We start from the raw sequence: 15,417 nt of genomic DNA on the forward strand, positions 1-15,417 counted from the left end.
TTCCTTTAGAGGAGCGTGCACAGCCAGCAACTGTAAAAAGTTGCAGGGATTTCAGGGTCAAAGGGACCTTGGGCAAAGACCCAGGGAGAGTTGAGCCAAGATTGATATGAATACCGAGAGGAATTTTCCCACTCTGGCTGATCATCAGAATCACCTGGGGTGCTTTTTAAAACTCCAGATTCCCAACCAAACCACCACAATTCTAATTCGATAGATCTGGGACTGCACATTAAATGTTACGGGGAAAACCTTTTTTCTTCTACCTTTCTAGGTTCTTTCAGGTGACCTAATCATTAAATTAACATGACACAGAGTAATAAGAGAAATAACCAAACTTAATTATATACGTATGTATAGGAGACCCACATACATACGAGAGTCAGAGACCCCATGCCTGGGAGGTTCAGAGACAGAAAGGGAAAATGAGATCCTGAGGTAAGACACCTGAGGAAGGTGGTTTGCAGGACAACAATAAGAGCAGATGTTCAGTAATTAGAAGTTTGCCCTGACCTACAGATAAGTCTCTGGTAATCACTCTTATGGGCAAGGCCCCAAATTTAAACTCTCTAAAGGATAAGTAACTGTTCCTCCCAAATCTGCAGGGTCTCAATTGTCTTCAGCTCAAAATAGCGCACATACCAGAGTAGTACATTTTGGGGAGACCTGATTGGAACCTCGTTAGTGTTACTTGTTTCTTACCTTGACATGTTTTAGTCAAGTATGTTGTGTTTTTCTTCTTTTTGCTTTTTTTATTAAGTTAAAAATTGACCTGTTATCAATTATTTCTTTATTAAACAGACTATATTTTAAAAACTGAATTGATGTGGACAAAAATTAACTTGTTTGCTTACACTAGTGGTTCTCCAACAGGGTTGCACCTCAGAATCACCTGGGAAGTTTCCAGAAATCCCGACACCCAGTGGAGCCCCTCCAGCAATTACATCAGAATCTCTGGGGCTGGAGCTTGGCATGAGTTTCTCCAAACTGCAGTGGGGAGGGGGGTACATTGGGGGGGTGAAATGGTAATAGAAAAAATACAATTAAAAATTTCTTCAATTATGTAAAAGTTTTTTAAAATGCTAATTTAAAAAAAAATCTCCCAGGCAGTTGAAACGTCAGCTCAGCCTGAGAATCAGCGAGTGAGACTCAGACTGAAGCACTCACGCTGTGAGACCCCCCACCCCCTGGGGAAGTGGAGCAGTCCTTGCCTAGCAGGTGGGGGTGTGGGCAGAAGGACACTGGCATGCCCTTCTGCCAGTGCTCACAGCCTGGCTCTCGGGTATTCTGAGGAATCCCTACACTGGTACCTCCAGCCAGCCTCCTCAGGGGGGATGCCCAGCTTCTCCTCTGCCAGCTGCCAGGTAATCTGTGTACACAAAATTCATAAACAAAAAAGAATCACCCTTCTCAGATTTAGGCAGCTTTGCCACTTCTACCCTCCTAGCTCATCCCCTCCCCCACTCTCCCCTACTAACTGACTCCCTCATAGGTGAGCAAACAATTTGCATGTAAAATAAATGCCCCTTCATTACTCCCTGACACTGATTTTGTTGGCATATGTCTTGACCTTCATGGGATCTATGAACAGTAAGCCACCCATGATGGAGCCCTGCTATGGCCAGTCACTGGGCTGGACTCGCATACAGTTGTTATCTCATTTAACCCTTTTGAGGTAAGTGCATCCTCTGATCATCTCTAAGTCATTGTTGAAGACGCTGAAGCTTGGAGAGGAGCTCAGGCTACACAGCCTCCCTCTGTCCTGCTCTGCGATGCTGGAGCCTGGGATTCTGCCGACCTCACCTCTGCTTGGCCTCCTCTGGCTCTGCCAACAGGGGGTGCCAGGGGGAGGGAGAAGGGACTTGCCCCTTCCTTTTGCTTCCTTTTTCTGTCAATGTCCTATGGGCAATGGCCTTTCACTTCAAACATCTGGGCTCTGGCTCCACCAGGGCCCTCCTCGAAGCTTCTAGATTCTGAGAACCCGAGCTGCTTCTGCCTCCTCCCCATGCCCCTCTGCCCCCAGGGGCAGTAGCTGCTCCCTGCAGTTGTGTTCTGTGCTGCCTTTTTGCTTTTGGAGTCCTTCAGCACCAATTTGACCAATTCTCTATATTAGATTCTCTCTGGTAAAACAGCCAGTGAGTTTCTGTTTTCCTGACTGATAAGGAAGTTAAATAAATTACTCGGGACACACAAGCAGAAAGGGGAGAGGTGGGACTCAGAGCTAGCCTCCTGCGACTCCAGTCTGCTTGCTCCCACCTGCCCAGCTCGGAGCTCCTCCACAGCTGGCTGAGGGCCTCTGCGAGAAAACAGACTTGTCTGGCCCTAGCTTTCTTCAAGAATGCTGCTTTAAAAAATTTTTAAAAATATATTTATGCTCATGAAGGATAACCTTCAATAAAAAATGACTATACTGGTTTGTGAAATGGAAAATTTTATGGTGTGTTCCCAAAATGCTTGAGAGTGATTACTTTAATGCTAATTAAAGTCCTGGATCCTTGAAACATTTCATATGTGCTAGTACAGTCATTAGAATGAAGTTAAATTTTAATATTTTAAGGGACTCCATACTACTGTATGTATTTGTAGCATATTCCAGGTTGTAGTTAGTGCCTACAGGGGAAATAGCTTCACGGAATGTGGAATGAGTATCATGCAGCTCATCTAGTCGATCCCCGATTTACACATGTCAGAGTCTGGGGAGCTGGTGCAGCGTGGTGTGCTGGAGAACAGATCACGTCTTTATCCTCTGGGTCTGGACTGGGAACCCATTAATCGTGAGGCCTATAAGGAAACGGGCCAACACAGAGAAGGCACTTGGTGTATTTTGGAGCTAACACACATACGCACAGACACACGCACACCAAGAGAGCCAAATGTTATTAGAGATTGTAAAAGGAACACTGAATACCATGTACACGATGAGGGGCTAAATTATTCTAGATATGAGAACTCTTCATCAAATTAATGTAGAGACCAAATGCAATTCAAATAAAAATTTCAAGTGTTTTGAAACCCTGTAGTACTCAAGAGTATCCTTCTTTGATTATAAAAGAGTAGAAGAATTTTTAAATCATCAACCGAGATGGAAACATACAAGGTAGAAAGAGAAAGGTCATCTCCAAGTTGCATCTGCCAGTGGTCTCCAAGGCTAAAAGTTGGCATAGACCCTTTTAGACTCTGCTCGAGGTACGAGCAGGTCCACCTGTGACCTCAGGGTCCCGTGGGAGGCAGACTTTGTTCAGCCTCTAACCACAGGCATTCAACACACACACAGAGTCCAGGACTCTGGGTGAAGAGCCCTGTATCTGAGTGGGGAACCCATAAACCTAGAAGAATCTGCGTTCCCCCCACCCCACCCACACGCACGTGGCACAGTGGCAGCTTTCTGGACACTGGGAGTAAAGCAATCAGTCCCTTATGTGGGGCCAGGTTGGGGCTTTCCTGTTCCACCCATAAAAGCCATGCTCACCAAGTCTACAGGTTCACTTGCAGTCTCCAGGTAATAAACTATTACCTCCAAGTTCACTGTGTAATATTTTCCTCTAAATGTAGTGAATGCTGGTAAAATATCTGGTCCCAACAACCCTTACCATTATCTAGGTCAGGGTCCCAGTAAGGAGCAAAAGGCAAGGCACAAAGGTGATTAAAGAGCACTTAATGAAAGGACCATCTTCAAAGGTGTGCTCCAGGTAAGGGAACAACAACAAGGGGCCTCGTTTCCCTTCCCTCTCACACTGGCTCCCGCTCTTTCTCACTCCTTCCCTCTGGGCCTTCTGCTGCAGCCTCTGGCACAGAAATTGAATTTGTTGAGTTAAACACATACCTGATGTAACTCCACTGCACCCCATAGCTGCCTTATTGTTTTCCTCTTAATCTCTCCCTTCTCTCTGTGGGTTTTGGAGACTATGGGACCTTGGGACAAATTGGGCCATTGAGGATTATATGTCATTTTGAGCTAAGGAGAAAGGGTTGGAGGGGGTGTGGTCTGTAACTTCAAAGGGGAGAAAGGCAATTCACATGGATCTGGAAAAGCAAATGTTTAGTAAAAAAAAATGTTTGCTGGGTCATTTTTAACAATGGGACACACAGGCCTTTGATCAGAAGCCTTGCTAGTTTCCACCCGTCTGTCACACCTAGTTCACACTAAACTCTAGTGATCTATGATGATAGCGCCCTTCCCTTCCGGGAGCAGGTCCTCTCTCCAAACTCTTTTAGGCCATTGGGAGGAAGGTCAAAAAATAATCAGCTTAAAATAATATGCTGAAAGACATATTTTGGGATGGCACACTCTGCTCCCTTTCAGCCTTTTTGCCTTGGCTGTGGTTCAGAGAGCACTCTCCCGTCAGCCCCCCACCTGCAGAGGGTTGAAGTGTTAACAGAAAGCAAAGGATAGAATGGAATGAGAGGCCACACCTGCACAGGTGCAGGCAGGCTGTGGGCTCCCCTGGTGCTCTGCACATGGAAAGTCTGGTCTTACTCTGAGACCTGTCAACTGTGTGTGTGTGTGTGTGTGTATGTGGGAGGGAGGTCTACTGCTAGAAAAACCTGCCCTTTATTTTTGTTTCATTAGCAGGAGCTCTGTTTGGCTTCCTTACATTTTTCACCTTTGATTCATTCTATATTTCCTAGGAGATGTGGTAGAAATATTCGGCTCCAGCATTACACAAAACAGGAAATTGCATTTCACAGGGTTTTATTATCTCTGGTTCACATTTGCTCCTCGTGCACTTCTAAGTCAAATGTCAGCCTCTGAACAAGTGGAAAGTTTAGCAGTGATTCTGAGATATTTATTGGAGGTCTGCTACTGGCCTAACCTTGAATAAAGAATCAAAAAAGACAAAAATGACCCAGTCCTCATCTTTAAGTAACTTAGGATTTTGTTAAGGAGTGAGGCTATGCACATGTGGCTTCAGAAAACAGAGTACACTGTACAGAGTTGGAGCCTGTGGTGTACATTTGAAGGATTACAGTTGAGAACAGCAATGTTTCTCTGTAAAGAAGGGATTATATTTGGAAGGAAAAGGAGAGGACATGTGAGTTCCTCACATGGAGAACTGAGGTAACAAAGGCAAGCAATGAACAGGCATATGTGAGCAGGCAGTAAGGTAATATTATTGAGGGTCTTAAACGTCAGGTGGAGGAAATTGAACTTGATCCTATAGTAGCCAAATGTGGCCATGAAAACAATGGCAATAATAAATCAGGTTGTCATTGTTCTGGCTTTATAAGATAAAACATGCAAGCAGCCTACAACATGCAATATTTCAATAAACGTGACTCTTAAGTAATAACTTTAGTTCTAAAAGTTAATAATTATATTTTTATAAAATACTGACACATTATCAGATAGAACATATTTTACCACCTTGGCTGGTGTGGCTCCGTGGATTGAGTGCCAGCCTGCAAACCAAAGGGTCACAGGTTTGACTCCCAGTCAGGGCACATGCTTGGGTTGCTGGCCAGGTCCCCAGTAGGGGGCACACCATAGGCAACCACACACTGATGTTTCTCTCCTTCTTTTTCTCCCTCCCTTCCCCTCTCTAAAAATAAATAAAGTATTCCTGTAAACTTGAAAGTGATTGAAAAAAATATTTTATTATCTTACATCTCAATGTATTTTTTTCTCCTAAAATATAAAGTATAAATATCCCTCAAGATCCTAGTCCATTTGATTTTTGAGTTTGGAAAGGGAATTTAGATGGAGAGGAATACTATAATATTTAATCTATTTGATTTCTGAGTTTTTGAGTTCGGAAAACGAAGGATTTGAGCTCAATTCAAAAACATACTGAAATCTACTCACTCCCTGAATTTGTCCAGTGTGAGGAAAGCAAAGTTGGTCTGGACCAGATTTTCCAGAGTGCCCTACCCTCCTCCCGCTCCGAGGGCCTGATTCAGCCAGCCTGAGTAAATACCAAGGCTGCAGTCCAGGTCAGCATCTTCTACCACCTGCTCTTGTGTGAGGGAGCTGAAAATCAAACCTGAACCAACCCCCTTCCCCAGTCCCCGGCCCCTCCCGCCTTCCTGCACAGCCTGCGCGCCTTCTGGTTGTTAACTTTCAGAAGGGTCCCTCTAGTGGCCTACCTGTGCAATACCCTGTGGGAAGATACTGCGGGAGAGCTGACCTTTGTAGGTACCTGCGGTGGCTGTGGCTGTACTTTTGGTTTTCTGAGGGGGGTGGGAGATGAAATGAAGAACTTGGCTCCAGTCAGATTGTGAACGGGTTTGTAGCTAGACTAGGGTCTTTGCTTTCTTGGCAATGTAATATGTTGGGTAACAAAAGATATAAAGTAGTGGGGAGGGGGGGTGACTGGTTCTCTAATAAAGGCAAGGCTTGCCTTCAGTACTTGGGTAACTGTCGGAGGCTAAATGGTGATGATAATGAAAGGAGCTAGCTTAAAAAACTGAAAATAAATCAAAACCTTGTGGTACGTGCCTGGCTCAGTGCTAAGCTGAGAGAAGGTGCCGCCATCACTCTCCTCGGCCAGGCTGAGGGACATAAGGACGGGAACCAGAGGAGGGTCCTGGGCCTGTGCTCCTCCCCACCCTCCCGTGCCTCCTCCTCAGTCACCAAGGTCAGCTGGCCCCCACCCCACAGCTCCCCCACACTCTGATAGATGGAATGTCTATTACAATGAAGATCGAGGACAATTGGAAAGGGAAGAAAAGAAGTTATCACCAAAAAAAACCATGAGGACTATCAGGATTAAGTTCGACTCAGAATACGGATTCCAAAATAATGATGACTAATAGAGACAGAATGTTGTGTTTTGTTTTCCTTCCTCATGTGAAAGTCTAAAGGAAAACAATTCAGGCCTGGAGTGATGAATCTTTTCCTCAAAGTCCTTGGGGTCCAGCCTCCCACCAGATCACTATTCTCTCATCCCTAGCAAGTGGTTCTCATCTTCAAGGTCCAAAATGGATGCTAGGACTCAGCCACCTCCCAGGCAACAGGGTAGAGAAAGGAGCTCGGAGGGGGTGAAGAACACATGCTAGCTGATTTTAAGGAAATCTGGAAGCTGGCGCAGCTCTTCCAGCAGGTCCTTGTGAGGACTTAATCACATGGCCCCACTAGACGCAAGACGTGCTGGGAAATTCTGGAAGCCAAGTGGTGAAGTGTGCTGGCTGGGAGAGCATGGTGGGTCTCTCTGAGTCCCAGCTGGTGATCACATCTTCGTTTTACCTTACCCTCCAAACCCCACACATGGCAACACTTCACAACCTGCTTCTTCCAGCGTGGTCTGCAGTTACACGGGAGCCTTGCTGCTCTGTATTTACTGCCAGGGGCTCCAGCTCAGAGAGCTTCTTCTTATGGCCCAGGCTAGGACTATGCAGAAGCCTTTAGAATAAGCCCTTTATGCCCAAGAACAGGGATTGGCAAACACTTTCTGCAAAAGATCAGACTGTAAATATTTTTGGCTTCGCCAACCATACCACCTGTCGCAACTACTCAACTCCGCCGCTGTAGAGTGAGAGTAACTGCAGACGATATGCAAATGAATGAGCATGGTGTATTTCAATAAGGCTTTATTTTTGCATGCTAACACTTAAATTACATATAATTTTATGTGTCATGAAACATTATTCTTTTGATTTTTTTCAACCATTTCAAAATGTAAAAACTGTTCCCATCTCACGGACCATACAAAAACACGTGATAGGGCAGATTTGGCCTACAGACTATAGTTTACTGACCTCTATCTTAAAAGATGAAGTTGTAGGACAATTATTATAAATGACTCCATAGATGTCATACAGAAATGGCATTATAAATGACTAGTGATGGCACTGAACTAAGTAAGCCCTGTACATAATCCTCACAAAAAGCCCATGAGTAAGTCACATTATGAGTCTGATTTTATAGATGAGGAAACTGAGGCCCAGAAAGGCTAAACTAACTTGCCAAAGATCACATAGCTAGCAAGAGGTGCAGCAGCCTCACTTGAAATCTCTGTCAATCACAGTGCTGTGTCTGCAGCTTTCCCGTGGGGAGACTGGAAAGAAAGAATGAAAAGTACAAGCAGGGAGCATCCCATAGAGCAACTGCCTGACCAGATGCTAAAGGGGACACAGAGGCAGTTCCCTGCTCAGAGGACCACAGTGGCGAAAGGTAGACTCTGAGGCCAAAGACCTGGGTTCAAATCCTCATCCCACCACCTATTAGCTGTGTGGACTTGAACATACGGCAGGACTTCTCCGAACCTTATTTCTCTGGTGAAAATGAGGATCATGACATTACCTGTTTGGTGGAGTTGCTGGGAAGATGTACGTGAAGTACTCAGCCTGTGCCAGGCACAGGGCCCCTTGATGGTCAAATACAGGTCCAGGAGGTTATTATGGGATGAGGGATGAGCATTGCCTGGACCATAAGGAGGCAGAAATAAAGGGGCTTTGGGGATGGCGTTGCTCCTTCAGAAAGTATTCAAACACCGAGGGAGAAATGCTTTGGCCTGGGCTGGTTGGGAGGAAAGGGCCAGGGCAACTGAACCAACTTCCTTGAGCTCCCACCCATGCCCTCTGCTAACAGTGGGGAGGGTTGCAGAGGAGCAGAGCGAGACCCTGCCCAAAGGAGCTGCCCCTCTGTAGGGGGATGAAATATAGCAGGACTTGCTGCCCTCCTGCCTCCGGCCCTGCTCAGCCACAGTCACAAAGACCCTGTTAAGGGAATGAAACCCCTAAACCACAGCAGACAGGACCCTGGGAGCTCGTGCTCCACCAGAGGCAGGATTGAGACTAATATTTTTAAGCACTTATTGTGTGAGGCACTGTTCTAGAAGGGATTTGCACACTCTTTGTTCATTCCTTTTAACAATCCCTCAGGATCGTACCATCAGCCCCAATTTACAGATGAGAAAACTGGGGCATGGAGCAGTTAAGCAGCTCTCAAAAAGTCACTCAGCAAAGCCAAGATTATAGCCTAGACCTCCTATCCAGAGCCCACATTGTCGCCCCTGATAAGTCATTGGTTTGGGCTTGGTTACACAACAGAACCCCCGGGCAGCTTGTTAAAAAATATATATACTTGGGTCTTACTACCCAGGCATTCTGGATTTAGCAAGTGAGGGGAGCAGCCCAGGAACATGCATGTTTAGCAAGCGCCCTGGATGGCTGTGGGGCATGCTGAAGTTTGAGAGGGGCCCCTCTAGGAAACACCGTGGTGGAGGAGACCCTGTAGCCGTGATACAAACAGGAGGAGCCAGCTGCAGAGGCTTAAACTGTGACATGGCTTCGGGAGAAGCACAAAACAGATGTTGGCTTTGTTTTTAAACATCCAAACCTCAGTTAAATTCAACAAAGCTGAGAGTAAAAGCATCTATAACAGAAAGGAAACCCGATCTAAACAGGCTCTTGAGCCAGAGGCGGGAATGAGGAGGCCACAGGACAGCTGTTTGGGCAGGAAGAGGTGGGTGCTACTCAGTGTCTGCTGTGGGCACTCCAAAGCCTCGAATGCGGCAGCTGTGCCCAGTTGCAGGGGAGTGCTGAGGCGAGAGCTCTGGACTGGGGAGGGCCGTAGGAGCCCCTGCCACTGCAGACAGGGTAGGGAGCCTGAGCACAGGCAGGGCCTTCACGCCCCTGCAGGTGGACCTGTTGGGGTTTCTCTAAACCAGCCCATTTGGCTCCAGGCTCACTAAAGCGGGACTGGAATTAGGAGGATCACCAAAGATTCCAAGCCACAGATTTCAGTTTGCTGGATTCCATTTGATTACTTGCCTTCCTCAGAAACAGCCCTTTGCACCCACAGAGTCTGCTCCAGGCCCAGGCAGGAAGAAGCCCATTTTACTCCAACAGATCTGCCTCATTTCTTAGCATCATCCCCGACTCACCTATTTTTTGCCTCATATGTGCTTAAAAACATTTTTAAATGTTGGCACCCTAAGGAAAATCAACTTTCCTCTGAGGGAGGTTAGAGGCACTTGTCTTTATAAAGATTTATATGACAAATCTCTGAAGTTTCTTATCTAGCGAGGCCAGCTTCCGGGGTGCTGTTTGAATAGCTTCCTGAAGAAGCCTGAGCTCCGTGTGGCATCCAGGCGGGAATGGGTGCAGATTGCCAGGGCAGCCCTGGATTTTCTTGGGACCAGGGAGGGGATGGAGAAGTGGGTGTGGTATCTGAGGGTCCCCACAGGAAGGATGCTCAAGAGACAAAGGTCGTTTTGGCTGGTTTCAGGATGGGGACAAAAAGCCACCCCAGAGTAATGGTGAGAGCAGAGGGTGTGACTTCTGGTAATGGGTAGCCTCAGGGCCAGGGGGCACAGGCCTGGGGAAGGTGGAGGCAGGCAGGTGGGTTTGTCTGCTTATCCCTAGAGATGGCACAAGGGAAAACAGCCGTTGCTCTCCACCCTCAGTGGAGGATCAGGTTGTGCCTTTCCCTCCTGCCTCCTTCTTTGGCCCTGAAATCCTGTTCTCTCTGGGAGGAAGCAAGAAAGCAATTAAGTGACTGTGGCCAGAAAAGAGTGACAGAGAAACAAGTGGAAAAACCTGAAGGATGAAACACTGTAAAGCAAGGATAGCAGGAAAATAAGAGTAGAAAAGCTGGGAGCACAGAGAAAAGAGACAGGTGATTGTACACAGAGAGAAAAACAGAAGGAGCCAGAGTTAGAAGGAAAGGCAGTCAGAGTCCCGGAGAGGCCACGATCACAATCTGAGCAGAGGTCATTGTGGCCTAACCCTGGGTTCTCTGCACTCGAGGGGGCTTCCTTCGGTCCCAGGGGCTTTGGAGTGTGCCTGCTGTGAGGCAGCCTTCCCCAGAAATGGAGGGAGGAGGGAAGCCTTTGGAATGTGGAAAGAGGAAGGCAAGCAGAGGGACCTGTCCTGGACAGTGGAGGAGGGGCTGAGGAAATTCCCCCTCTCTCATGGAGGGGAAGGTAGGAGAGTGGGGGGAGGGACACGTACAACAAGGACACCAGCACCCAGCTCTGAGGGTACCAGGGATGATGTAGGACAAGTCCTGTGCAAGTCACCTCAGCAGCAGCACCCAAGGAGCATTGTAAGAGGGTGCTGAGAGACAGCCGTGGGGAGGCCGTGGAGCAGGACAAGATGGACCTCTAGGTCCATCCTAGAGGCATTTATGAGGCAGAGGCCTTGCAACTAGATTGACCAGCTGCAGAGGGAAAGGGGAAAGGAAGAACCAAAGTCTATTCCTGTTTTTCTGTTTTTAGTAAGTGGTGGATGATCATGTCACCAACTAACAAGGAATAATAGAAATGCAGGTTTTGTGGGGAAAATCTGTCCTGATCAATAAAACTATTAATATTTTTATATCTGTGCAGAAAACTGCTACTGGCCAGTAGATGTGACAACATGTTCAGCCTCGCCATTCACTAAAGAATATAAGTTAAAACAAGATCGTTTGCTTACCAAATTGACAAAGATATGAGATTGAAAATATTCAGCATTGGCAAGGATGTTAGTCAACAGGTAGGTACTCTCGTATGTCATTAATGGGGATGTAATTGGCACAGTCATTTTTGTGGGCAATTTGGAAGGACTTATTAAAATATTTAATGTACTTTCTGCTTGACCTCATCATTCCACTTCAGTAAATTTATTCAACAGCTTGGAAAAATATAAGCACCAGGCTGCTAACTGAAGCATTGTTTGTATTAGCAAGAACACCCTGGTTCCTCTACTTTCCAGCTGTGTGATTGGAGGCAAATTACTTAACCAGCCTGTGCATCAGTTTCCTCACCTTCAAAATTGGTTATAATAGTACCTAGAAGGATAAAATGAGATAATCCAAGCCAAGCACTTAGCAGAGTGCCTGAGCTGTGGTCAGCAGGCATGTTCCCACTGATAGCGGGGATTCTGATGGCACATTCGTGGCAGGCTTCCTAGCATGGGAGGGAGTGTCTGGGCTTTGGGAGAGTGATGTTGGGTGAAACCGAAAGTCCAGGGCAGACAGGAAAAAAGATGAGTCTGTTTCTGAAGTGTACGCTTCAAACACAGGAGGGATGGAAGCCAGAGGCACAGAGACAGTCTAGAAAGACATGTGATAGTGGTTGGTGGAGAGAAGGAGTCCAAGGACTCTTAGTTTTGTGATTAGGAGATTATGTAAACCATGGAGCCCTAAGATTCCTGCTGAAAACTTAGCAGGCTGGCATGAGCTCCAGAGTGGATCCTCTCGTACTCCCTTGCTGCAGAAGTGCTCAGAATAAGCAAGGGTAGGGAGTGAGGAGCAGAGCCTTACCACCTTGGATGGCACAGTGGTGGGAATGTAGAATAGTTCTAGGGTGACTCAGCAAAGGGCAGAGCCTCAGGCTCCTCAGTGGGAACTGGTCTTCAATGTCATGCCCCTGACTTTGTTCTCAGCAGCTACGTCTCACAGGTTCATTCATTGTTTGTACTGGAATCGGTCACAGCTCTTTTGCATCTTGCCTCTTTTCAATGCTGTCATTGCTCATGAGCTCAGAACTTAAATGACATGCCGGGCCTGAGAACCTCTTCGCAGGCACACCCAGGCATCCCTGCTGCATCTAGCATGGAGTTAAGACGTAATAAGAAACCTTACAATGTATTTTCTGTGTCTAGAAATAGCCCTTGAAATTTCACCCTTCAAAAGACCAATGTTTGGGGAGTCTGCCAGTGTCCCTGATGAGCACATTAAATAATTATTCATTAATTCACATCTATATGCAAATGTAGTTAATCCCATCACTTTTCCCTTTGAGCTGCGGTCTGTTTATAGAAAGACTGAAAGAGTTGATGGGCTAGATGGAGAAGAGGAAAATTTCAGAACTTGTACCTTTCAGCAACAGAAGACGGGTCTTAGCTTGATGATAAGGTAGGGGTTTCCTGGCCAGGTATTCAAGGGCACTGATCACACCAAAAGGCCAGAGAGAGTCTCCAAGATAACCCTGGTCAGCCCTGCAGGGTGGCCTAAGGCTGACAGAATGCAGACACAGCAGGGCCTTGTATGGGGAGATCTGCATTCCTGTCTCACTTTTGCAACCTAATAGCTCTATGAACTCCAGTTCCCAACCTAATCCTCTTTATTTTAGCCATAGAGGAGGGTCACTCATGCCTACTCCAGCCTGTTTGAGAGTGGCTGTATTCCCACTACCATAAAGAAAAAAAAAGAAATAAAACAAGTACATTTTATTATTGTGACTATTGAAAACATCCTCTGGGACTTGGCCTGAGGTGGGCCAGTATAGGAGCTCCTCCTGCAGGCCCCGGGAGAGGGGCTGGCCGCACAGCCTGGGCTTTCTGTCTCTCTGAGCCACACACGCTAGGGCACTTAAAATGACTCATTCATCTTTGCGGAGATCCAAACCTTAAAGGGAACAAGTTCAGCTGATAAGAAGCATCCTTCAGGGAGTTTCAAATGAACAATTCAGGGCCTGATGCTGATGCTGGGGTAACACAGACAAAGAACTCTGGACTCCTGCTTCCGGCCTGAGGGACAGAGCTGCCTAGGACCAGAGGCCCTAGGAAACAGACAAGTAGAAGCAGGTTTTAACTGCTTATTCTTAGGCCCGTCCACACAGCCTGGCCAACAGCAGCCTCCCAGGCTAGTCAGACAGGTATGGGATTCAGCTAGTGCCAAAAGGAAGCAAATGTCAGCTGGATGTGGACAGGATGCCGTGCGCACAATAAAGGAAACTTGCAGAACTGAGCCTGTCCATGAGCAAAGGAAGGAAGTCTTGAACACACAGCAGGGACAATGCCTAGTAGCATTTCATAAGTGGAGTGGCAGTGTGGGCAGAAAGTCAGACGTGGTTCCAGTCCTTGCTCTGCCACCCTTACCATTTATTAGCCTGTTTCCTTATCTGTAAAATGGGGATGAGGTTACCGGTGTTCTCTGACTTGCAATTGCCATAAAGAGTTCTTGGTATTATGGAGCACTGTACAAGAAAGGGATGGGATTTATGTATCAGTTGGATCATCAGAAAGGCTATTGATAAGTATTTCTGAAGAATTTTGGGTTGCAATGATGGCTTGGCTTTACTTCAGCATCACAGGCATCACAGAACTCCAAGCTGGGAAAGATGGATTAATCAAATAATGCAAAGTATCTTATTTTACAGACAAGCTGAAACGAGCAGGGGCTCCATCTGATTTATCTTTGCTTCATGAGAGGCTCCTGGCACAGACTGAGTGATCAGGAAGCACTTGTGAGACAGAACTGGATTCATCCTTCTGCTGAAGCTTCAGCCGAAGCGGGGCTGGGACCCTGCTGCACCACACAGGGCGACAGGAGGAGAAACATAAAGATCTGAGATTCAAGTGTCTGGGTGCTTTTTCAACACTCTGCAAATCTCAGAAATATCAAAGTGCCTTTTAGATAACATAATTAAATTGAATTATCCTACAAGTAAAATTACATATGTATGTATATGCATGTATATATGTATGTATATATATTTTTGGCAAGGGGCTAGTAGTGAGGAAAGCGTAAGGCAATCAGAATACTTGCTGGTAACATATCCTAACTTTGAGTTTTCAGATATTCTGGTTTAGAGGTAGTTTTATTTTTTTCTTGCTGCTGGAAAAAAATTTTCCCAATTGGAAATTAAATAATTTCGTGCTGACATATGGAATATGTGTGTGTGCATGCATGCACACGTGTACCTATCCCACATAACTGTCATTTTTTACAGTGGAAAACTGCTCTTACTAGCTGTAAAATGAACACTGCATTTTACTGCAGTGGTCCCATTGCCCAGCTACTTTTGACTCAGACCCATTTCATTCCCCGGGTACGGGTAGCACGCTGTCCTGGGGAAGATTCTGTATGAGAGATTATTCAGGAGCTCTGAGCCTCTTGTCAAGAGTCTGTTGATCTTTACTTACGGACCTTGGTTTTCTCCTTGGGGTTCGGGCAGGCAGGGACATGTAAACTTATTTGACAGAAACTTTTCTAAGTGTTTCTAAGTATTAACTTATTTAATCCTCAAAACCACCCTCTGAGTTATTGTTATTATTATCCCTATTTTATAGATGAGGCAAAAAAATGTGTCCGAATTTTACAAGAATTTCAGAACTCTCAGAAGACTCCTCTGCTAAGATTAATATCACTTTTAAGCAACAATTAATCTTACCTGCTGGCCTCTCTCTATTCGTAAGTGCTCTTGACTTTCAGAGGTCATACACCCCTTTGAGAATCTGATGAAAGCTCTCAACTTTTTCCTTGGAAAACTCACATATGTTACAAAATTAACCTATATCCCCAAGCCATCTGCGGAGCCCAGGTTAGAAACCCTGCATGCGGTAGAGGATGCATCAGTGCTCTCTGGCGACTTCTCTCCATGGGAGCCCCAACCATACACTCCGAAGTCCACAAGCTACTGTGAGTGCCACACATCCCTTCTTTTACAGTTACTGTAGATCAGAAAATCATCTAAGCAAACTGAAAACATAGTGGTTATTTATAGAGGGTGAGATTCTTGGGTACATTCACAGTCTGCATGATGTATTTCT

Source organism: Phyllostomus discolor, chromosome 1 (assembly GCF_004126475.2).
Source record: "Phyllostomus discolor isolate MPI-MPIP mPhyDis1 chromosome 1, mPhyDis1.pri.v3, whole genome shotgun sequence".
Classification (NCBI taxonomy): domain Eukaryota; kingdom Metazoa; phylum Chordata; class Mammalia; order Chiroptera; family Phyllostomidae; genus Phyllostomus; species Phyllostomus discolor.